Raw genomic sequence first — 23,064 nt, 5'->3', positions numbered from 1 at the left:
ACTACTTTTCTTTGCGCCGCGTAACATTTCTCATGTAGAAGGAAGATACAAAAGATCTTGAGAGACCCTTCGCATCCAGGCCACTCGTTGTTTGAGATCGTACCATCAGGAAGACGATATAGAGTGCTGAAAGCCAGGACAAGTAGATTTAAACATAGCTTTTACCCAATCAGGTTAAATCAGGTTAAATGCAGAGTTATGAATCTGGTGGCCTTAACATATATATATCCTGGTTGTACAGTTTTTTAACTGTTATTTGTTTTAATTTGTTTTACATTGTTATTTGTATATGTCTTTTGGTGTTGTTTAGTTGTATGATGTGAAAGAGCACCTTATTTCGTTGTTCTCGGGTTTCTGAGTACAATGACAATAAATTTATCTTATCTTATCTTCATAGCCCAAAGCAGGGGTGGCCTTCAAACATTTTAGCAAAGGCGTCTCTGCCTGGTGGCTGGGTGGGGTTGGCCATGGTGGGCGTTGCCTAGTCGGCCTCCTGCACTACGGGGAGGTGTATTTTTCCCTCCCCAGGCTCTGGATGCTTTTCTCGAGCCTCCGGGAGGACGAAAATGGCCTCCACGGGCTCCGAAGACTCTCTGGAAGCCGGAAACGGAATAAACTTCCAGAAGGCCTGTTTTTTGCCCGCCCCGAGCCTCTACACGTGTCCTGCATTTACCTGCATCCAAAACGGGCTACGTGGGGACTCCGGGGAGGGGAGGGGAAGGGTTGGGCAGGGCCAACCAGGAGTGGGATTCGGGCGTTCCCCGAACTACACAGAATCTTAGCTTGGGGCCCCTCCCAAAGCAACCCCTGGCCTAAAGTCACCCAGCCTCCTTCATGCCTACAGAACTAGAACTCCCACTCTCCCCATTTCTAGCCTGCTGCTTTTATCCTTATACCAAGCTGGCTCTCTGCACCTCAATGCTCGATTGTAAAATCTGCCAGATGTTTCAAAGAAACAATACGGACACCACACATTTCCCCAACTTTTTTTTTCTTTCTTTCTTTCTTTCTTTCTTTCTTTCTTTCTTTCTTTCTTTCTTTCTTTCTTTCTTTCTTTCTTTCTTTCTTTCTTTCTTTCTTTCTTTCTTTCTTCCTGTCGTAAGTGGCTTTGAACATCCTTACTCAGGATGTAAGCATATAAACTGAATTCTAAAATAATAGTAATAATAGAACCGTGTTCACGGGCCATGAAATTCTTACTGTCTGTTGTGAGGCCGAAATGCCAGATTGTGGATTCCGAGGCATCCTGGAGCTAAACAGAACAAGCTATTTTGCCACGGTTTCTTCTTCTTTGAAAAGAGCTGCCCGCTTTCGCTCTGCCTGTGGAGATTTCTCCCAGCCTAATTCCTGCAAGCCTTTGTAACCAGAATCACACCCCATTGTGAGTCCCGCTTGGCTTTATCCAAGGGAGCCTTTTATCCATCGAGAGCAGCCCCGGCTGTCAGCACAAAGTGAGATTGCACAGAGGAGATTAAGGCTCTGTTTTCCCCAGCCCCAAACTTCGTGCATGGGGGGGGAGAGGAAAGATGCTGTGTGTGTGTGTGTGTGTGTGTGTGTGTGTATGTGTGTGCATGCAGATGTGTGAAGAATGGTCAGGAGGAAGCCAAAGTGATTTGGAAGCTCAAGGAGAGAGGAAAATGCTTCAGTAATTCTGAGGTGGATTTGGAAGAAAGGAGGGACACTTTTGAAGATGGCATGGAGCTGTGAGATGCTTATAATTTTGTGTGTGTGTGTGTGTGTGTGCGCGCGTGTGCTTTCAAATCAGTCTTGACTCCTTGACTCTCTGGATAACCCTCTGCAGATTCCTTGGCAAGATTTTTGGAAGTGATTGGCCCTTGTCTTCTTCTTAGGGCCAAGAGAGAAGGAATAACCCAGATCAGGGATCTCCAAATTAAGCATGGCTGACTGGGGAATTTTGGGAGATAGATCACTATTTTGTCTGCCTCCTCATCGCCCCCGTTCATCCCAATCTTGATCTAATGAGACAAGTGGGAGCGGCCCAAACTGCACAGTAATTAAATTGTCTTGATGGGAATTCTCCTCAAGTAATGAGGAGTTTCATGCAACAATTAGCTCTCCCATTCATTAATTAACAGCAAAACAATGGCAGAGCTGGGTAGGGGCATTGAGGAGGGGGCAGTTCCTTGGCTCCACCTTTGCTCATTGTCTTTTCCCTGGTGGAGCCCAGGAAATTCTTGCTTGTGGCTTTTTCAACCTTGCCAAAACTTCCTACCACAGGAACTCAATGCGGGAGGGTTGTCTGCATTAGACAATCATGGTTCTTCACTAATTAAACATCTCAGGAGCCAAGAGGTAGCAGAGATAAGACTAGAAGGGAATATATGCATATGGACATATATGTTGGTTCCCTTCTTATGACCTAATCGTGAATTTGGGCAGGAGAGCACCTTATACCAAACACGGTTTTCTCCTGTCTCGTTTATTTCATTTCATTCTATTTATTTATTTTGTCAAGCATGTATTTGATAATAAATATAAGTATGAACATGATTATTAATACATGAAATAGAGACAAATAAAAAGGAAGATTAAGACAGGGATGGTAGACATGCTGGTGCGCTTATGCACACCCGTTAAAGATCTCTTAGGAATGAGGTGAGATCAACAGTAGAAAGTCTGAGGTTAAAGTATTTGGGGTTTTGGGAAGAAACCACAGAGTCAGGTAGCGTATTCCAGATGTTGACCCCTCTGTTGCTGAAGTCGTATTTCCTGCAGTCAAGTTTTATGTGGTTTACCCTGAGTTTGTACCTATTGTGTGCTCGTGTATTGTTGAGGTGGAAGCTGAAGTAGTCACTGATGGATAGGACATTGGAATGGATAATTTTATGCAGTTCTTTGAATCCATCCTACCATCTGATGTAGCTTGGAGCCCAATCTCCAGAGATTGGCAAATGCGTCTTTAAAAAGTTTCAAATACTTAAGAAGTTGTTCTTTAAAGATACAACAGCAGATCTCATTTTAAATTATGCTCTTGCTATACTTAGATAACCTTTGTAAAATTTATATATCCCAGAATTGATGGATTATGTGCCATCAGGCAGGAGTTGACGCTTAGCAATCTCATAGATGGATTTTTCATAGAGATATAGATACCTACACACAAATCCGCAAATATAGATAAATTCATACAAATTTTGTGATGATTCTTAATACGCTTAACACTTAAATCCATGCCAAATAAGAATAATAGTGTGGTGCTTCCCGAGCTTAAGTTTCAGTTGTTTTCTTGCGGATGGTTCATTACCCAACTAGATAACATCATCAGAGAAACCCACAGTGCAACCCTGAGCTATGGATATTCTCTTCCACTGTATAATATTACTCAGCTTCCTGGTGGCTGAAGAGAATCAGCATTAAGATTGCATTTACTTGTTTGTTGGTTGGTTTATAAAATTTATTGGCTGCCCATCTTACCAAAAGGTAACTCTGGGCAGCTTACAGTCATAAATATATATCTACTTTAACATATAAATAAATTAAAACCTAAGGACACATGGGGGAGGGTGGAGGAAAAGTAAGGGAACTGCGATCTGTTGTTATTCAGTCAACTACCCCCATTGTATGGTGTTCCTTAGCTATTGCCCAGAACATCAGCAGACATAGAACCGGTTCTATGTCTGCTGCTCTTCAGAGCTACCGGTTCTACAGAGGCGGACAGAACCGGTAGAAACCCACCCCTGTTCTACCGATGATGTCATTCTCCTCTGTCCAACAGACAGCCGACGGGAATAAGCTTTGCTGCCTTTTATTTCTTGAATAAGATCATGCTTGGATCCCACATGCCCTGAGAAGATGGATCATTTGTCTACCACCTCTGTGCCATTTCAGATCGACGAAAACCAAACTGAACCTCAGAGGTCTGTGTAATTAGAAGCTCTTTGCTTGAACTTTGTTTGCCAAAATGGTAGTAAATATTTTAAAAGTATTTGGTAACCTTACGGGGCCCCCCGTATAAAAAGACAGCGGAGGGATCCTCATTTGCTTCAGCTGTCGTTAGGATACGGTTTCTTTTCCAGGAGTTTAGGCTGATTCTTAGTATATAAGCATTAATTCATTACTTCTTATGGCTCGGCTCTGTTATAAAATATTAACAGCCATCCAGTCTGGGATCAGGTGCTTTATGCATGTTTAACTTTCAGTTGGGGCTGTTTCTCATACTTTTAACCAGGGTTTTTATCTTGTCACTTCCTGATAACAACATCAAGGCAAAAGCTTTTATCATAAACCTCTCCTCTTCTTTGCCAGAAATATTTAGAGTAGTCCTTGATGAGTGAGTTCAGCAATAAAGGCACAGGAGGTCACCCAATGATCCATACTGGGTCCCCGATTGCTTGTAAATTGCAAATAACATGCCCCACCCAAAAAATTAGCATAGTTGGTTTTCTGCTGATGTTCTTCTAATATAAGAGGATTTGTGAGTTTGCTTTTCATCAGGCTGGTTTATTTTATTTTACTTCATTTTTATTTTATTTTACTTTATTTTTATTTATTTTATTTATCTTCGCTTCTCCTCTCCTCTCCCCTCCCTTCCCCTCATCTCATTAGAATTAAAATTCTTTATTGGCCAAGTGTGATTGGACACACAAGGAATTTGTCTTGGTGCAAATGCTCTCAGTGTACGTAAAAGAAAAGATACATTTTGTCAAGAGTTAAGAATCATAAGGTGCAACACTTGATGATAGTCATAGAATAGAATAGAAGGATATAGGAATAGAATTTAAATAGAATGGGATGGGATGGAACAGGATAGAGAATAGAGTACAATAGAATAGGGAATAGAATATGGAATAGAATAGAGTAGAACAGAACAGAACAGAACAGAACAGAACAGAACAGAATAGAATTCTTTATTGGCCAAGTGTGATTGGACACACAAGGAATTTGTCTTGGTGCAAATGCTCTCAGTGTACGTAAAAGAAAAGATACACTCATCAAGAGTCAAGAAGCATCAGGTACAACACTTAATGGTAGTCACAGGGTACATTAAGCAATCAAATCATACCAGGAAACAATATAAATCTCAAGGATACAAGTGACAAAGTTGCAGTCATATGGTCACAAGTGGGGGGGGATGGGTGATAAGGAGTGATGAGAAGATTAATAGTAATAGCAATCAGACTTTGTAAATAGTTGGACAGTGTTGAGGGAATTATTTGTTTAGCAGAGTGATGGCATTTGGAGAAAAACTGTCCTTGTGTCTAGTTGTTCTGGTGTGGAGGCCTCTATAGTGTCGTTTTGGGGGAAGGAGTTGAAGCAGTTTATGTCCGGGATGTGAGGTGTCTGTTGATATTTTCACAGCCCTTTTTTGACTCGTGCAGTATACAGGTCCTCGACTGAAGGCAGGTGGGTAGCCATTGTTTTTTCTGCAGTCCTAATTACCCTCTGGAGTCTGTGTCTGTCCTGTTGGGTTGCAGAACCAAACCAGACAGTTATAGAGGTGCAGATGACAGACTCAATAATTCCTCTGTAGTCTTCCCCCCCGCCCCCTGCATGTATATTCTCCAATGGGACACTTCCATAGCCAAGAGTCATCCATCATGCTGTCCAGTAATATTCTTGCGCTCCAACAACTTTGGGCTGCCAATGTCAACTAAAAAGATACTCCTTTGGTCTTTTTGGCTGCCACTGCCTTTGTCCCAAAGTCTCCCAGCTGCCATCCCAGCAGCAAAGGGATGCCCAAAAAAACAAAAACCCAGACTCCCTTCTGCCATCTAATGAGTGGGTGGGTTTTCCCTAGAACTGGTGTCTCTATCACAGAGTCCTCGTTGGTTTCATTCAAAAGATATTCGTGGGGTGAGATTGGAGAATCCTCCAGACTGTGAAGGACCTGGCGCAAATGTAGCTCCAGAGAGAAAGCCTCATCGCTTATGAGTAGTTGCTTTCGTCATGCGCTCCTCTTGCTGAAGAACACTTGAGCTTGACAGGCCTCCCTTGTCAAATCTCTGGAATGCCAGGATTCATTCCTCTGATGAAGAATGTCATCCAGGGGTGCCAATCATGACTCTTGCAAGATGATGGGTGTAAAATGTTGCTGTCCTACTTCCCTCCATCAGATGGATTGTCAGAGCAGCTAAACACAAAGAACCAGATGCCGAAGCCAAATCGGTCTCCCGATTTCCCTAGCAATTGACATTCCTGCTGAACGTGGTTCTGGTTTTTCCCCGCTCTTCATTCTCTAGAACAGTCTCAACCTTGGCCACTTGTGTGGACTTCAACTCCCAGAATTCCCCAGGCAATTCTGAGAGTTATAGTCCACTCGTTTTCAACATCTATGGACATTCTCAGTCATCTAGGTCATGGTTGTCCCAAAGGTGCTTTTTCAAGAGGTGACTGGACTTCCTTTGTTTTTCCTTGAAGACGTTTTGCTTCTCAACCGAGAATCTTCTTCAGTTTCAGTATTCTCAACTAAGTCTTTCAATCTTTCAGTCTTCTCAGCCAAGAAGCTTCTTCAGAGCTGAAGGAGCTTCTCAGTTGAGAAGTGAAACATCTTCAAGGAAAAAACAAAGAAAGTCCAGTTGCCTCTTGGAAAAACACCTTTGACCATGACCTGGATGACTGAGAATTTCCATAGACATTGACAATGAGTGGACTTTAGCACGGATGGCTGTAGAATACTGGGAGTTGAAAGTCCACCCATCTTCAAGTGGTCAAGGTTGAGAGACATTCTTCTAGAGCACTTTGGAATGTCTTACAAGTTTCTTCGGATGAAGTTTCTAACCATAGGAGGTTAGAAGCTTTCCTGCCTTCAGGCTGAGGAATTGTTCCATCGAGGGTGATTGCAAGAGACTCGGGAGAAGAGAAAGGAGACAGTTAGGAACTACCTAGGGATTCAGTTGTTATTTAGATTGACTTGGAAAAAGGTAATGAACTCAGAAATGCTTTTGCCTACTTTAAAAATAATAGAAACAAAAAAAAGGATTGGCTACTGTAAAAGCCTGGAAAATAAAGCTGGATGAGAAATTACAACTCGATCCAAATGTACCCCAGTTGTCCTCTCTAAAAATGTACCAATTTGTAATGTGCTCTTTTTCTGAACTTCTTATTTTCACCGACTTACAGCCTTACTGATTTTTTTTAAAGACCCATATGCTAAGAGAAAGGCACACTAAAACACAGTGTGCTGGCGAGAATAGCTTTTAAAAGGTGGATATTAGGAAAAATACATGAAAGATGGTGACATTAGGACAAAGAAAGCCCCATAATGTGTCCGTTGGGCAAAATGGAAAAATGTCTTAACTTTTGTGCTGCCTTTCTAAAAAAAGAGAGAACAGTCACCAAAAATGGATGTGGAAATGAGTCAGAGCACATATAAAGGTGAGAAAAAAAGGGAACTCAAGAGAATCTGTGATGGTTTCATTTATCTCTATAGAACAGGAGTTCTAGCTGCTTAAAGAAATGTAGTTTCCTAGTACTGAAAGGGGCTTTGGAGGTCGTCTAGTCCAACCTGCTGCAGGGATCTTCATTCCCTCCTGGACAAATAGCTTTTCAATCTTTTCTTGTAAACTCCCAGGGATGGCTTCCAGGTGATGGACCTGTGGTGGTTCCACAAGTAGGGACAATACTATGGTGAAGATCAGTGGCCAGGTAGCAAGTGGACAATCCATAGACGGTAGGCTATCAATGCCTCCAAGTGCGTAGTCTGACATCCCCACATGTCCGAGGGTCAAGATAGGGGTGAGTTTCCAAATGAAATCCCCAAAGTTAATCCCACTTCAAAGCCAAAACCAGGCCGACAGCTTTGGCCAGATGCTCCAGTGTTATCATAACATTACCAGATGGTTTCCTGCAGACCTATTCGACCCTCCCTAGCCCTCTTTACCATTTGGCCTCATGCCATGGACCTTTGATGACGATAAATTGCTCATCCTTGTACCCACCTTGACCCTTCCCGTCGACAAATGATTATAATATTCTGCAAATGATGATATAATTCCCACCAGGCTTCTTAAAAATGGCACATTGCAAAGCCAAATAAAAGTTCCAGGAAGGAAGGAAGGAAGGAAGGAAGGAAGGAAGGAAGGAAGGAAGGAAGGAAGGAAGGAAGGAAGGAAGGAAGGAAGGAAGGAAGGAAGGAAGGATCTCTCGTTATCTTTTTTCCACCACCTTACAAGAATATTTCAGCTGTAAGTGGATTGGGAAGTTTGAGAGAGGGTTGCTCAATTCTCTGCCATCAGAGACTAAGTGGAAAGTTGACATTCAGAAAGAGGATTTTGATCTGTTCTTCTGCCTGGGATAATTCATTTCCTCCACCACCCTCCAAAAAAAAAACGCTGTCCCTCCACCCATTCTAATGCTTCCACCCTTTGGATCTGGAAGAGAAGTCCTCCATAAGGAAGGATACACAACCCCCAAACCAGCTGCTAAACTGGGTCCCTCCCCCAGGGAGACAAAATTAGTGGTATGTGAAAAAGAGGACATATGTCAGGAAGAGAAAGAAGGTGTGTGTGTGTGTCCTCTATTCTGCAAACCCACACACAGCCTGACAAAACTCCAAATGATTGCACATCATGTTGTGTACCTTGGGATAAAACACCCTGGAGAGAAAGTCTCTAAGGTGTTGAGAAGCTATAAATAAATGCTCTTCAGTTGTTTTATAAAGAAACAAACCACCATAGTTTATTTTTATTTTTGTCCTTCTGTGGCTCTCCTTTTGTAAATCCTCACATATCCTGAGTGGGAAGGGAGAGGACAGTGGGATAAGAGAAGATGTCCCTCTTCCCTCCAGCATGGATCTTTCAGTCTTCCTGGGCAGCTGGACACAAGGTGGTGAAAACACCTCGGTTGTATGATATCACTTAAATACTGCGAGGATTACAAAATTAAGACTTTTAGTGTTAAAATAGACACATTATTTATTTATTTTTACTATTTTTGCCTATGAATCTAAGCTCCTGTAAGGTGATGGGTGGATGTGTAATGAAACCCAACCTGTTGAAGATGGAGGTTTTAAAGAAATAATGACCATTAGGAACAAGTTCTCTATTCCTGGCGACCTTGAAGAGGACCAGAGATTCCCCAATCTTGGGAGGTCTTGGGAAAAATATTCCTGAAGAATCTTCTTGAGGTGTAGGAAAGTCCCCTCTGAATCTTAAACCATTGTTTTCCCCTAGGGAAGGTAGATGGTAGAGTTTCTACAGTCCCAGGCTGATGTCTGAAGTTGGATCCAGTTGAAGTTGGATCCAGTTGAAGACTGGATCCAATCAGTCCATAAATGGGACATCCCCTGAGAATCCCAGGCCAATGGGGTGGACTACAACATTGAGAAGCATCATGGGATGTTTTTTTTTTTTTGAAGACCATGGCCAACCACTTCCAAATATGGATTTCAGGCAGTTACCCAGAACCAAGCTTCATTCATTGACCTCTTAAGGCCTTCCTGATATGTATGCATGGGAAGTAGTTATGGAGATGTCCCTTCTGTTCAGTTCTGTTCAGACCAACTTTGGCGTGTCTTGAGATGTGTTGCTGGCTTGCTTCATTTCAGCTCTGCATCTGGGCTATGAAACTCCACTCATTAATGCATTGTGAAGCAGGCTGCAACTGTTGAATGGGGAATGAGATTAGAGGGCAGGAGAACGCACCTATCACTGTAAGCAGGAATTCATCTCCGTCTTTCTGGTTTATCGGAAAAGAAAGGGAAGCGATGACTTAATGATACTGCATTAAGTGCTTTTCTTGGGAAAAGATTGCTGGGAGTTAAGTGTCCTTTTACCCGCATGTGGAAAGCTGACTGGAAGACAAGAGTTGGCTTGATGCTGTCACTTTCCTGCCAATTCAAGCAAGGAAAACAGCATCCAGAAAGGGTTGGTGCTACACCAAGCCAACGTTGATTTCAGACATTCAAACTTTGTGAATGGGATTGAGATGGAATGAAGCGGTAGTCATTTGACGCACAGCTAGGAGAAGATTCCACAGGGCAGAGTTCCTAACTTCCAACTTCTGAAGAACTTTCTGAAGAACTTTTAAAATTGACCCATGTCTTTGTGCTCAGGGGGCATAGGAAGCAAACCCAGGCTTGGCAGGAGAAAAACTAACTGCCTTATTTTCCCTCCTCCTTCTCTCCTTCAGCTGCAAGAAATATCTGTGTCTTCCGAGGTACCCTTTCAAGGAAAAAAAAGAGCTTCTGTGAAATCATTCTGGGTGGCCAAAGACGGGAATCACGTTCATTGATCTGATGATCGTTTCTCCAGTTTTTGTGACTTGGTGACTTGATCCATGTCAAGGGATGAGATGATCCCATGCTGGCTGGGGAATTCTGGGAGTTGAAGGACTTTGAAAGGATCAAGGCTGAGAAGCACCACTCCAAGTGTAACCATGGAATCTAGACAATCACGATTCTATTTCATTCCTTGTCATGATAGATCTAGGCTTGGATGATCTTTTGAAAAGCTTGCTTGGCCCTCTGCCCAAAACTGAAATATGCCAGTGAAAATGTGAGTTGGTAGGCCTGGAACTTTTTGTCACCTGTGTACGAAATCTCCAGGCTGATGCCATCTGTCTGAGAACTGAAGCTGGCATGTTTCTTCCACGTGCCAGCAAGGTTTTCTCAAGCTGTGTTTCCAATTATATTCCTCCTCAACTGTTCTCTTCCCTTCTGCATCCTTTTATATAGGATTATATAAAGCATTGGTTGATGTTGGCTTAATAGCCTTGCGCTAGAGGTATTCAATTATTCTTGTCATCAGTGTGACAATTGAAGCTGATTCAAACCTGGCAGCAGATGCCCTGCTGGTCGATTCTTGTATAAGAATTAGCAAAGGCTAAAACTTTGCTATAGTTTTCAGTGTCTGTTTGTTCTATGCCAAGTCGTAATCCTGGTCACCTGCTTGCTTACCTGCTAGCTCCTGCAAATATAAGAAGCACAGCTATGTGCAATAACATGTCAGGCATGAGAAGCAAAACCACACCATGTTCTAATTAAGCTGATTTGTTGCTCATGGTTATTTACAAGAATTGACTAATGGCCAACGCTAAATTGATGCTAAATAAGAGTTGACAAAATTAAAGAGGTGTTGGACTTGGATCACTTGTGGGAATGTAATGATTCTAGGTTGCTTCCTCTCTTGACTCCACCTTACTCTGCCTCTCTTTCTCCTACTCTACGCTACTCTACTCTACTCTACTCTACTAACTCTATCCCTATTGTAAGGTTACATTAACATAATTTTTCAAGTTTGAAAATATTTCTTACCTCTTCCCCTTTACTCTTCAGAAAACTGGGGAGGGTCTCTGAAATGTTTTCCTCACCATTCCCCTTTCTGTGGTCTGTGACATTTTTTCAGTGCCAGTTGTCTTGTTTTCAAAATTCTCCGTTCCTGCCTCCCAAGGTCATTCTTGCAGACCATTACATCACCAGATTTATTCCATACATTTTATTGATAGCTTGCCTTTTTCTCTGGACAATCAAGGTGATACAGTATAACCGAACAGTTATCCCTACAGAAGCTCCACAACCAGAATCTTAGAAGATGGCTTGGCCTGAATGACTGAGGGGTCCAAAGCCACTCCTGAAGGATATAATTCTCTGTGAGGCAACCGGTCTCAAAATATCTTCTTCTTTTTCTTTTCAGTGCATGATTGGACCAGTAAGGGGAACATCAGCACTGCGTCACTGGAAACTGGTCATCCTACACTTGCTTAGGTGAGTGAGAAATCTCCTAAGAAATTGAATACATTTGTTATGGTTGAAATTCAGAGTATGAGCTTGCCTATATTCTTCCGGTAACAGCATGAAATCTGTGGTGGATATCTGAACAATGAAAATAGACCACCCAAGGTTTGGCCAAGTGGGAATTTTCTATTGCACATTGGAGCATCTATCCATGGGTGTTCGTTGATATAGTTGACTTGGAGGTCACTTGAATTTAGACTCTTCTGCTCAGCATGGAAAATAACTTGATGGCCTTCTACTCATTCCAAAGTGCCATATTTCTTTATCTAAAATGTTGTACTTGTAGAAAAGGTCTTCCTCTCACAGTTGAAGTTCACCTATCTTAAAGTTGCCCCATTGAGAAACACTGCCCTAGAGGTTAGATCTTAAAACTGTTGGCTGATTTTTTTTAAAAAAGGAGAAATTTTCAACAAAAAAAATTTGATGAAAAGGTGCAGCAATCAGAGGGTAGATTTGACGAGCTTGGATGTGTCCGGCTGCAGGTTTTTCCAGTGTCTCCTCTTGCGTTTCATCCTTCTTGCTCTGTGACAATCATTGGGCCCTTTTTTTCCCAGCCTGCTCCCTCTCCTCTCTCTCTCTCTCTTTCTCCAGGACACTCTGAAGAGACAGGAGCAGGTCTCAGCTTGTACTGTATGTACAGAATCCTAGATTAAAATTTGTGAACTGTCAGTTTGATAAGGCAGTGTGTGAGACAGCAAACATCAGAGCTGGCTGTTCTCCGGCAATTTCCCAGCTTGACAGCTCTCTGGAGGGAACAAAGAGAGGTTTCAGTGCAGAACAAAATTTAGTTTCTTAATGGGGAAAAAAAACCTTATCAGGATGATTCCTTTTCTCTGGCTGGGGGTTGGGGTGGGCATTGCACTATAGAATGCAACCAGGGGTGGGATTCAATTTTTTTAACAACCGGTTCTGTGGGCGTGGCTTAGGTGGTGGGCATGGCTTGGTGGTCATGTGACTGGGTGGACATGGCTTGGTGGTCATATTATTGGCTGGGGATGGCCAACTCCATATCACTCACATCAAGGCACGCATCTCCTCGCCTGGACGCTCCTGACTGTGGGGATGCTGCAACAGTCGTAAGTGTGAAAAACGGTCATAAGTCACTTTTTAAAATGGTCATAAGTCACTTTTTTCAATGGTCATTCCACACAAGCAAAGTACCAGCAAAGGAGGGGAAAAAAACTCCAGAGAAGTTCCAGAGATAGGAAGTCTAGTCCTGCCAAGAATGTAATAAGGGTTAATGGAGAGGCAGTTTCTGTAAGCAACACCAGAATGTTTCCTTCCTGCCTTCCTTACAGGATTAGCCCAGTAATTTCTTCTAACAACCGGTTATCCAAACTGCTTAGAATGTTAACAAGCGGTTCTAGCGAATAGGTGTGAACTGGGAGAATCCCACCCCTGAATGCAACCGTACGCGTCAGGTGCAAAGTATCAGGATTCTTAGCTGAGTTCTAATTAAGCTGGTTGATTTCTCATGCACAGGAATCTAGTCAACTAATGGTCAGCACTAAATTGGCACCAGATAAGGGTCAGCAGAATTCAGGAGGGGTTGGATTTGTGGGAACGCAACACCTCTAAGCTGATGACACCCTTAACTCCAACCACCAACTCTGCTTGCTCTTCTTCTACAGCTGTAGTGGTAGATTCATGTCCTGGGCAGGACACTGGATTAAATGCTCTCCATGATACCTTCAAACTCTTGGTATGGAATTCACTGATCCATTCAGTGGGTTTAAGAACCACACCTGAAGAAATTTCATTTCACAACCAGGGCTCCTTCAAGGCTTTCCTATACGGTTTTCCAAAATCAGACTTAAGAAACTTAAGTCAATGGTCCTTCAAATTAGTGGACGTTTGATCTTAACACAATCATGCAAATACATTCACCTCCTACTTGGAGAAAAAACAAAACAGGACAGGAAGTATAAAAGTTGAGAAAACGGCCTCGTTCGTGCAATATCTTAGCCAGATCTGTTTAGGATTGCCATGGAGGGAAATGACCCTCTGACGGGTCGGGTGAACAGGAGTTGAATGGTATAAGCTATAGTTAATGAAACCACAATGTCGTGTTGCTTGCTGCAATTGGGTCCCCCTTGAAATGTCTCAGGCTTGTTGGCCGTGAAATTCTGGAAGCTGTAATCCTAAAGGCACTCATTTCGCCATGGCTGATTTACTGCATTGTGCAAACATCTGTGATGATTGTCATACCAGCTTCGACTGTTTTAGAGGCAGGTTTCCCACTGCTGAAACCGAAGACGAAATAAGATGGATGCCAGGTCTAAATCGGGGAAGGGTTTCATGTAGTTTTAACCCAACCAATAAGAGAAGGCTGGAAGAGAGAACGAGCTATGCAAGTCAAAATAATCGAAAGCTTTATCCCTTCAGTCAGAGGAAAAGAAAGCAGGTTTATTTATAGAAACATGTCTATCCAGGGATGGTCTGTCAATGCAGAGGTCAGCACTTTCCTGAGAACCCACAGCATAAATTGTCAGGTAGAGAAAACATTACATCCGCCAATAACTTCATTTTCGGAGCACTCTGCAAGTGAGAAAGAAGAGAGAAATCAATGGGAGACAGAATTCTCCATCTAGTCCCAGAAACTGCCTATAGCCTGACAATTGTCTTAGAAGTATCTGCTGCCAACCTAAAAGGGTAATTGTCTCCTTTGGCAGCAAAATTGAAAGAAGGGATTTCGTGGGAAGTAAAATTGGACGGACTGATGCTACATGATCACTCAGTGTGGCTCTGATAGAGATTTCTAGGAGATTATAGGAGAAGGTGGGTAGATAGGTGATAGATAAATAGATGTTAGAAATTAGATTGGATTAGATTGGATTGGATTGGATTGGATGGATAGATAGATAGATAGATAGATAGATAGATAGATAGATAGATAGACAGACAGACAGATAGATAATAGATAGATAGATGAGAGAGAGAGAGAGAGAGAGAGAGAGATGATAGATAGATGATAGATAGATGATAGATAGATAGATAGAGACAGACAGATAGACAGACAGACAGATTATAGATGATAGATAGATGATAGATAGATTGATAGATGATAGATGAGATATAAAGATGAGATAGAGAGGAGAAATTTCTGGATAGGGAGAATAATTAAATCAGTTTTCAAGAAGAGGTTGGACAACCCTTTGTCCAGAAAGAAATAGGATCTCCTGGTCAAGCAGAGGGTTGGACTAGAAGACCTTCAAAGTCCCTTCCAACTCTGTTATTCTGTACCTATCTCTTCTGTGGTTCTCCAAGGTTCACGGTCTACAACACTGGATGTAATCTGAAATGGCTTCTTCTCCCCTCACCCCACCCCCCCCGTCTTCTCTCTGTGACCAAGTGGGGCATGAGATCCCATCTTGACAGCTCTGTGTTCACCCAAGGATGGTGTGTTAATGTTAAATGAGGAGAAAGAGTTGGTTGGTTGAAGGAAGCCAGCGAAGTCGTGGGGTTGTTGAGTCTTTTTGTTATGCACTCCGATCTTTCATGCTTAATTACATCCTGACATGAACAAAAGGGGCGGGAAGGAGATGTCCTTCTTAAAAAGGAAAGGAAAGGAAAGCTTTCTGGCAGGGGTGGGGAATTACTTTCTATGAAATATTTAAGGCATTCTGCCTTTTTGAAGAAGTCATCCCGAGCGAATGGCTCCCATTTGGTCTTGTTAATTGAAAAGAAAAAAGAAAAACAGTGTTGGGTTCAAGAATTCATCGCCCGTCTTCCCAACATGAAAAAAATCTGGGAGGCTCCGTAACTGAGCAAGGCTGCCTCAGTTCAACCATGTTAATTTGAGTGTCTCCATGTGTCTGAGCTCATTAGCAGCTTGGTTCGCACATGACGGTGCGGTGAAGGGAGGAGGGTGTACAGGTTTTGTACAGCAGGTGTTCCCTGGTGTGGGAAGCGGGATGAAGTATGTACGTATTTTAGGTGTTGCTTTGATCTCCCCATTCTGTCGTTCCCATCAGGACCAAGGATGAGATCCTACCACCAGAGGTCTTGAGATTGGACCGATTAACCAAATAGGTTTCTTAGTTCTCGTGCCAAGGATGAATTGAAAAGATTCAGCCCTTGCTAGACACACGTTCACCCTGGTCCAGGAATATCCAAACTTGGAGATTTGAAAACTTGTGGTCTTCAACTCCCAGAATTCCCCATGGCTGACTGAGGAATTCAGGGAGTCGAAGTCCACAAGTCTGAAAGTCACTAAGGTTGGACATCTCTGCTCTGGATATTCACTTCTCTCGTCTAGTGGAAGCATTGACTCCGAAAAGAGTACAAAGAGCAACAAAGATGGTTAGAAGACTGGAGTCTAAAACACATGAAGAATGGTTGCTGGAATTGGGTATGTCTAGTCTGATGAAAAGAAGAATCAGGGGAGACATGATAGCAGTCTTCCAATATCTCAGGAGCTTCCACAAAGATGAGGGGGTCAAATTATTTTCCAAAGTACCTGAAGGCAGGACAAGAAGCCATGGGTGGAAACTAATCAAGGAGAGAAGCAACCTAGAACTAAGGAGGAATTTCCTGACTGTTCGAACAATTAATCAGTGAAACAACTTGCATCCAGAAGTTGTGAATGCTCCAACACTGGAAGTTTTTAAGAAGAGATTGGATAACCGTTTGTCTGAAATGGTGTAGGGTTTCCTGACTGAGCAGGGGGTTGGACTAGGAGACCTCAAAGGTCCCTATTCTATGAGATGATTCATTTTTTATGTCCTACACTCCTCTCTTTAAATGAAAGGTTCAGAAAATTAGCAGTCCCACAGCTAAAGGAGGACATTAATCTTCTGTAGACCATCCCTCAACCTTAGTACAAGTAATCCCTGACTTGCAAAGATCATTTAGCAACCATTTGAAGTTGCAATGGTGCTAAAAAGAATGACTTTCCAAAGGGGATTCCAACAAGTCAACGGGGGAAGCCATTTTGGCTTGATGTTAAGCAATGATTTACTTAACAGCCACAGCAAAAGAGGTAGTAAAATCAGGTGAAATTCCACTGTATCACTTAGTGATGGAGGTTCTGGGCACAATTGTGGTCATCATTCAAGGACTACTTACACACAGCTTAAAGGACATTTTTGCTGCATGCACATAACGTCCCAGACACACACACACACACACACTCGACACATCTTTTTAGGTTATTCCCAGGACAAATGTAAAATGTTGCATATGTAGAACAGCCTGTAAGGTGAGAAGGAAGGTTTGCAAACATGCAAACTGGCAAGGATTCTGCTCCACTCCAGTGAATTTCCACAGAGCATTTGCAAAGTGGTAAATTTGTTGTTGCAGTTCTAAGGAGCCTCCCTATCAAAGGGAAGGAAGGAAGGAAGGAAGGAAGGAAGGAAAGGAAGGAAGGAAGGAAGGAAGGAAGGAAGGAAGGAAGGAAGGAGAGATGAGAAGCAGGGAGTGAGGGAAGGAAAGAGAGATGAAAAATTGAAAGGGGAGGGAGGAAAGGAGGGAAGTAGGGAAGGGAAGGAAGAAAGGAGGGAAGGAAGGAGAAAGGGAAGGGGAAGGAAATGAAAATGAGGGGGGGAGGGAGGGAGGAAGGAAGGAGGGAGGGAGGAAAGGGGAAGGAAATAAAAATGAGAAAAGGAGGGAGGGAGGGAGGGAGAAAGGAAGGAAGGAAAGAAGGAAGGAAGGAGAGAGGGAGGGGAAAGAAACAAAAATGAGAAAAGGAGGAAGAGAGGGAGGAAGGAAGGCCAAACAGAAGGACCGAAGACAAATATATTACTCAAGAGTTGCCCCGTAGGGCTGCTTAACTCCACCTCCTTCCATAGCAAGCTTTCCCCAAGGAGCAAATCTCAAAACAGTTTATCTGTGTTTCCTTGGTGGGCAAAAGGCTTTTCAGATCTAATCAAAAGCCTTGGCAACATTCTTGGCCGTTATTCATATTCCTTCGGTGAGCAATCTCTGCAGAGGAGGAAGTCCTGATGTGCCTTTTTTTTAAAAAAAAAGAAAGAAAAAAAATAAATATTTTCTAAGAGTGAATTAACCAGGAACAGGGTGTTGGCCCGAGTCTCGGGTTTTCAAGCGACTTCAGCGAGGCTCTGAATCGCGGCAGGGCCTTATCGGCGCCTTCTCGGTGCGCCTGCCAGAAGGAAGCCTTCCAGCTCTCCACCGCATCCCGGAGGAGGGAGGCTGGTCTTTTCATCCCCAAATCAAACAAACAGGAGGAACAAAGACAGCGATCGTATTGCGTTGCATCAATGATATCGCCATTGATCTGAAGCAATAATTAGTAATTCCACCCGCCACAAAGGCATAATTCATAATTGCATTGTTTTCAGGGAGCGTATTAATGTCATCCCGGACAATAGCGGCACAGAGGGGTTTGGGTGAGTGGGCGAGAAGAGAAGGATGGCAGCCTGGGCAGAAGGAGAGACCAAACAAAAAATAAAATAAAAATAAAACCCTGTGAGTCAGGGAATAGAAAAAGCAGAATTTTTAAAAAAAGGCATTCTGGAAAGCCAGCCGTGCTGGGAAGAACAGCTTGAAAAAGCTAAGATGTTATAGCCATTCATTCTCCTCCTTCTTCTCCTTCTCCTCCTCCTCCTCTTCCTCCTCCTCCTCCTTCTCCCTCCTCCCCCTTCTCTTTTTTCCTCCTCCTTCTCCTTGCTCCTCCCCTCCAACTCCTTCTCCTCTTCCTCCTCCTCTTTCTCCCTCCTCCTCTTCCTCTTCCTTCTCCCTCCTCCTCCTCCTCCTCTTCCTCTTCCTCCTCCTCTTCCTCTTCCTTCTCCCTCCTCCTCCTCCTCCTCCTCCTCTTCCTCCTCCTTCTCCCTCCTTCTCCTTCTTCCTCCTCCTCCTCTTCCTCCTCCTTCTCCCTCCTCCTCCTCTTTCTCCTCCTCCTCTTCCTCCTCCTCCTCACCCTCCCCACCCCGTAGCCTCAGAAGCTCCCCAAGTCATGTTCCCCAAATCCAAAGAGATGGATTTTCGGACAAACAGCTCCCTCCTGACCCAAACATCGATTGGGACCTTGCAAATGAGGGCAAGCTTATTTAAAGGCGGGAACAGAATAGCATTCCTTCACTTTCCGAGACTTGCACAGAATAGATACAATTGGTGTTCAGCTGTGCATTCAAACACACTGCAGTTAAATTAATAGTAGCAGTTATCTGTGAATGGGACTCTTTGCAAGGAATGTAAACATAAATCCCTGGGAGATACCACAGCACTTTCTCGCTCCCCAGAGGTTTGCAATCTACTAATTAGCACCAAAGATGCAAGAGAAAGGAGGGAGAGGAAGGCAGGACTGTCTTCTATGCAAGTGGTTTTTTTCCCAAGGCCCTGATGGAAGGGCTGAGTTTCGAAGGGGAGCGTTGAGGCACTGATCCTTTGGAGAAGTACTTTACTCATTGGCTCAGTTCGGGTGTTGAAAAGCTTTTAATGGGAAGCCCCAGAGCAATGAGAAAGACACACAGGGGGATTCTTGATGTGCTTTGCTCCGGCCTTCTCCAGCAAATGGTGTCAATCTGACATCTCGGCAAAGAGAGTGACTTTGTTAACGCCTTCCTTGAGTCACTTAAGAGTGTGAGGGAGGCGGGGAAGGTGTGCTTTTGATATTTCTAAGTACCTTGTTTACTGGCACTTCGGAGCCCTCGTTTCCTCCAAGAAGGCTTTGGGGTCACCACATTAGCCTGGGTTTCATGGAGCATGGAAAACAGGCCGCAGTGGTTGATAAACCAGGGACTCTCCCACCTCGCTCTTTCCCAGGCTGTGTGATCCAAAATCGGAAGCGTTGGTGTTGTTGTTTTCAGGAGGACAAGGAGAAAGAGAAGGAGGGGAAGGAGATAGATGAGGAGGAGCAGGAGGAAAAGAAGGAAGACAAAGAGAAGAGGAAGGAGGGAGCAGGAGATGAGGAGGAGGAGGAAGAAGAGGGAGAAGGAGGAAATAGATCAGGAGGAGGGGGAAGAAGGAGGAGGAGGAGGAGGAGATGAGGAGGAGGAAGAAGAAGAGAAAGAAAAGGGAAAGGGAGAAGGATGAGAAGGAGAAGAAGGAGAGAGGAGGAGGGGGGGGGGAGGAGGAGGAGGAGGAAGAAGAAGAAGAAGAAGAAGAAGAAGAAGAAGAAGAAGAAGAAGAAGAAGAAGAAGAAGAAGAAGAGGAGGAGGAGGAGGAGGAGGAGGAGGAGGAGGAGGAGGAGGAGGAGGAGGGGGGAGGGAAGGGAGAAGGAGGTGGTGACGTATGAGGAGGAGTAAGTGGAAGATGAGAAGAGGAAGGGAGAAGGAGGAGGAGAGGGAGGAGGGGAAGAGGGAGAAGAGGGAAGGGGAGGAGGAGGAGGAGGAGGAGGAGGAGGAGGAGGAGGAGGAGGAGGAGGAGGAGGAGGAGGAGGAGGAGGAGGAGGAGGAAAGGAGACCTTTAGCTACACACTGCTACCTCAGGATGACCCTCTATATCTCGGTTGAGGTCCACGTTAGCCACAAAACCTCCTGCCCGAGTCGATGTGTTCCTCCTCTAAGGCGCCTCCAGAAAGTCCATCTTGATTTTCCTGCTCCAGACAGATTCCTCTGGGAAGTTGTTTAACTGCTCCTGGAAACCACAAGGGCAGATTAACTGTAATCTCCCATCATCCAGGCAGAGCATCTTTGCCCTCCGTATTCAGAGCTATTTTACAGCTAATTGAAGTCACTCAGGATTAATAACAGTAGGAGCCCAATGGCTCTGGGTCAGGCTGTAATTTTTCCCCCTCCCTGTTTTTTGCATAATGTTGGTTTCTGTGCATTAAATATAATTCAGCCCCCACAAAAGGGATTTTTGCTGATAAAATAATGCACTTTTAATTTTTTTTTCTCCAATTCCTTTTTTTTTCCCCCTCCCTGGCCAACTTCGGAGTGGATTTGGCAGGGGAGAAGAGTGGGAAAGAGGAAGGGAGGGTGGGAATACAAGATCACTTATAATTTGGTGCGTAATTGTAATTAATTGGTGAGACCGGAATCTTCCTCTTCCTCCCTTCCCTCCTTCTGGGTTTTTTTTTGTTGTTGTTGTTTTGGACAGCCCTTTGCACTGCTAGGTGTTAAGCCACACAAAAGGGGAAAACAGAAGGAATGGGGTGAGAAATTACAAAAGTAAATATTCCGACAAGATTTCCAAAAATTACCCAGCGTTTTCTCTCCATTTGAAAGGAGTTCTAACAAAAGGGTTGGTGCATAAGCGCTTTTGTTTTTTTGAAATTCCCCCGCTTCTCTAGATTGCAGATGGGGGAATTAGGCAGAAACCGATGGGGATAAAAGTCTGCGGGTGCCATTTGGTGTGTCTTTTGCCCTGAGACAATAACCAAACGGCACGATATTAATATTTCTGTGAGTATTGATAAGCAGCAGGAACGCTTTTCTGGGAGAAACATCCCTGCGACTTAAATGGTTTAAGGAGACCATTTTAAATACATTTTCCCTGCGGGCTTCTTGGTTTAAAAATTGTCCTCTTCTAAAAAAGCTGGGAGAATCGCATGCAATGCATATTGAATATTTCTGAGTTGCCAGACCAGAGAGTTGGAAATATGTTTTTTGTTACATGGAAGAACCCATATAAACCATGTAAAATATATAAAGAATGGTTGCTGGAATTGGGTAGGTCTAGTTTGATGGGAAAAAAAGGACTAGGGGTGACATGAGAGCAGCCTTCCAATATCTCAGGGACTGCCCCAACTTCAGAGGTGGGACTCAGCCGGTTCTGACCGGTTCTGGAGAACCTATAGCTGAAATTTTGAGTAGTTTGGAGAACCAGCAAATCCCACCTCTGACTGGCCCCACCCCCATCTATTCTCTGCCTCCCAAGTCCCAGCTGATTGGCGGGGTCTTCTTTGGTTGCCCTGCCCAGGAGAACAGAGCTGGAAAGCAGGTTAGTGAGGTGGGGAGGGAAGGGGGATTTTGCAGTAACCTTCTACTGCCACGCCCGCCAACCCACACCACGCCCACAGGATCGGTAGTAAAAATAATTTGAATCCCACCAATGGAAGGAAGAGAGGAACAAAAGGGGAAGGAAGAGAGGAAGGAAAGGGATGGACGAGAGGAAAGAAGGGGGAAGGAAGAGAGGAACAAAGGAAAGGAAGCAGAGGTGGTACATTCAGCTGGTTCAGACCGGTTCTGGAGAACAGGTAGCGGAAATTTTGAGCAGTTCAGAGAACCGCCAAATCCCGCCTCTGACTGGTCCTGCCAACCCCATCTATTCTCTGCCTCCCATTGAGTCCCAGCTGATCGACTGGGTCTCCTTTGGTTGCCCTGCCCAGGAGAACGGAGCTGGAAAGCAGGTTAGTGGGACGGGGAGGGAAAGGGGGATTTTGCAGTATCCTTTCCCTGCCATGCCCACCAAGCCAAACCCACAGAACCAGTAGTAAACAAAATTGAATCCCACCACTGGTAAACTTATTCTCCAAAGCACCCGAAGGCAGAGCAAGAAGCAACGGGTGGAAACTAATCAAAGAGAGAAGCAACTTAGAACTAAGGAGAAATTTCTTCTACAGTTAGAACAATTAATCAGTGGAGGAACGACTTGCCTCCAGAAGTTGTAAATGCTAGAAGTTTTTTAAGAAGAGACTGGACAACCATTTGTCTGAAGTGGTGCAGGGTTTCCTGCCTAGGCAGGGGGCTGGACTAGAAGACCTCCAAGGCCCCTTCCAACTCTGTTATTCTATTCTATGTTGTCCTCTCTATCTTACCTTTTAAAATCACCTCCGTGCATCATCCTCTTGAGAAGTTAAGATCAATAACCAGGCTTAGAAACCTTCATTGCTGAACTTGGCTGGAGGTTTCCAGTTTCTAGCTTCCACCTGGCTGAATTGCAAAGTTCCTATTAAAATGAGATCGGCTATTAAAGCTGGCTTATTAAAATTAATCTCTGGTTAATCAATGCAAGTGTCCAACGAACGGAAGTGCGGTGGTTGCCCACCGTTTGGGCTTCCGTCTCCCGCAGCCAAGGTCAAGTCCTATCCCCAATATTCCACCTTCTCTCCGACGTCACTTTCTTTAAAGCACAGGTAAGTCCTCGGCGTCCGCCCCACATTTTGGTTGGTAAGTGAGACATTTGCAAAGTGGGCTTTGCTCCATTTGGGCTGACGTGGCCCTTAAGTTGAATCACTGCACTTGTTAAATTAGTCACACGGTCATTAAGTGAATTGGGCCTCCACGTTGGCTTTGCTTGTCAGAAGGGGATCGCACACACACACACCCCGGGACGTCATTGTGAGCGTCGTAAGAGTGAGTCAATTGCCAAGCATCAGAATTTTGAACACCTGACCATGGGGTGAGGTGAGGTGCTATCGTGGTCATAAGCAGGGAAAACTGTCATAAGTCACTTTCTTCAGTGCTGTGGTAACTTCAGTCACTAAATGAACTGTTGTAAGTTGAGGACTACCTGTAGGGTAGCTTTGT

General features: G+C 44.0%; 1 protein-coding gene across 6 annotated transcripts in view; it reads left to right on the top strand.

The window, feature by feature from the left end:
- LINGO1 (leucine rich repeat and Ig domain containing 1) overlaps nt 1-23,064 on the top strand; it is a 275,425-nt gene that overhangs the window by 158,290 nt on the left and 94,071 nt on the right. For 3 of the 6 annotated variants that reach the window (XR_015745132.1, XM_087941643.1, XM_087941642.1), the window contains one exon: nt 11,592-11,662. The exons of 1 other annotated variant lie outside the window; for it this stretch is intronic. The gene's annotated coding sequence lies outside the window, so the exon portion shown is untranslated. Of the gene's footprint in view, nt 1-3,736; nt 3,879-11,591; nt 11,663-23,064 lie in introns of all 6 variants that reach the window. 2 more of the 6 variants (XM_087941644.1, XM_087941646.1) reach the window with 1 other exon arrangement.

The sequence above is a fragment of the Pseudonaja textilis genome, chromosome 13, assembly GCF_049901715.1.
Source record: "Pseudonaja textilis isolate UNSWEBS1 chromosome 13, rPseTex1.2, whole genome shotgun sequence".
NCBI classification, from domain to species: domain Eukaryota; kingdom Metazoa; phylum Chordata; class Lepidosauria; order Squamata; family Elapidae; genus Pseudonaja; species Pseudonaja textilis.
Note: the sequence above shows the minus strand (reverse complement) of the source record. Positions and strands in the feature narration are given on the sequence as shown.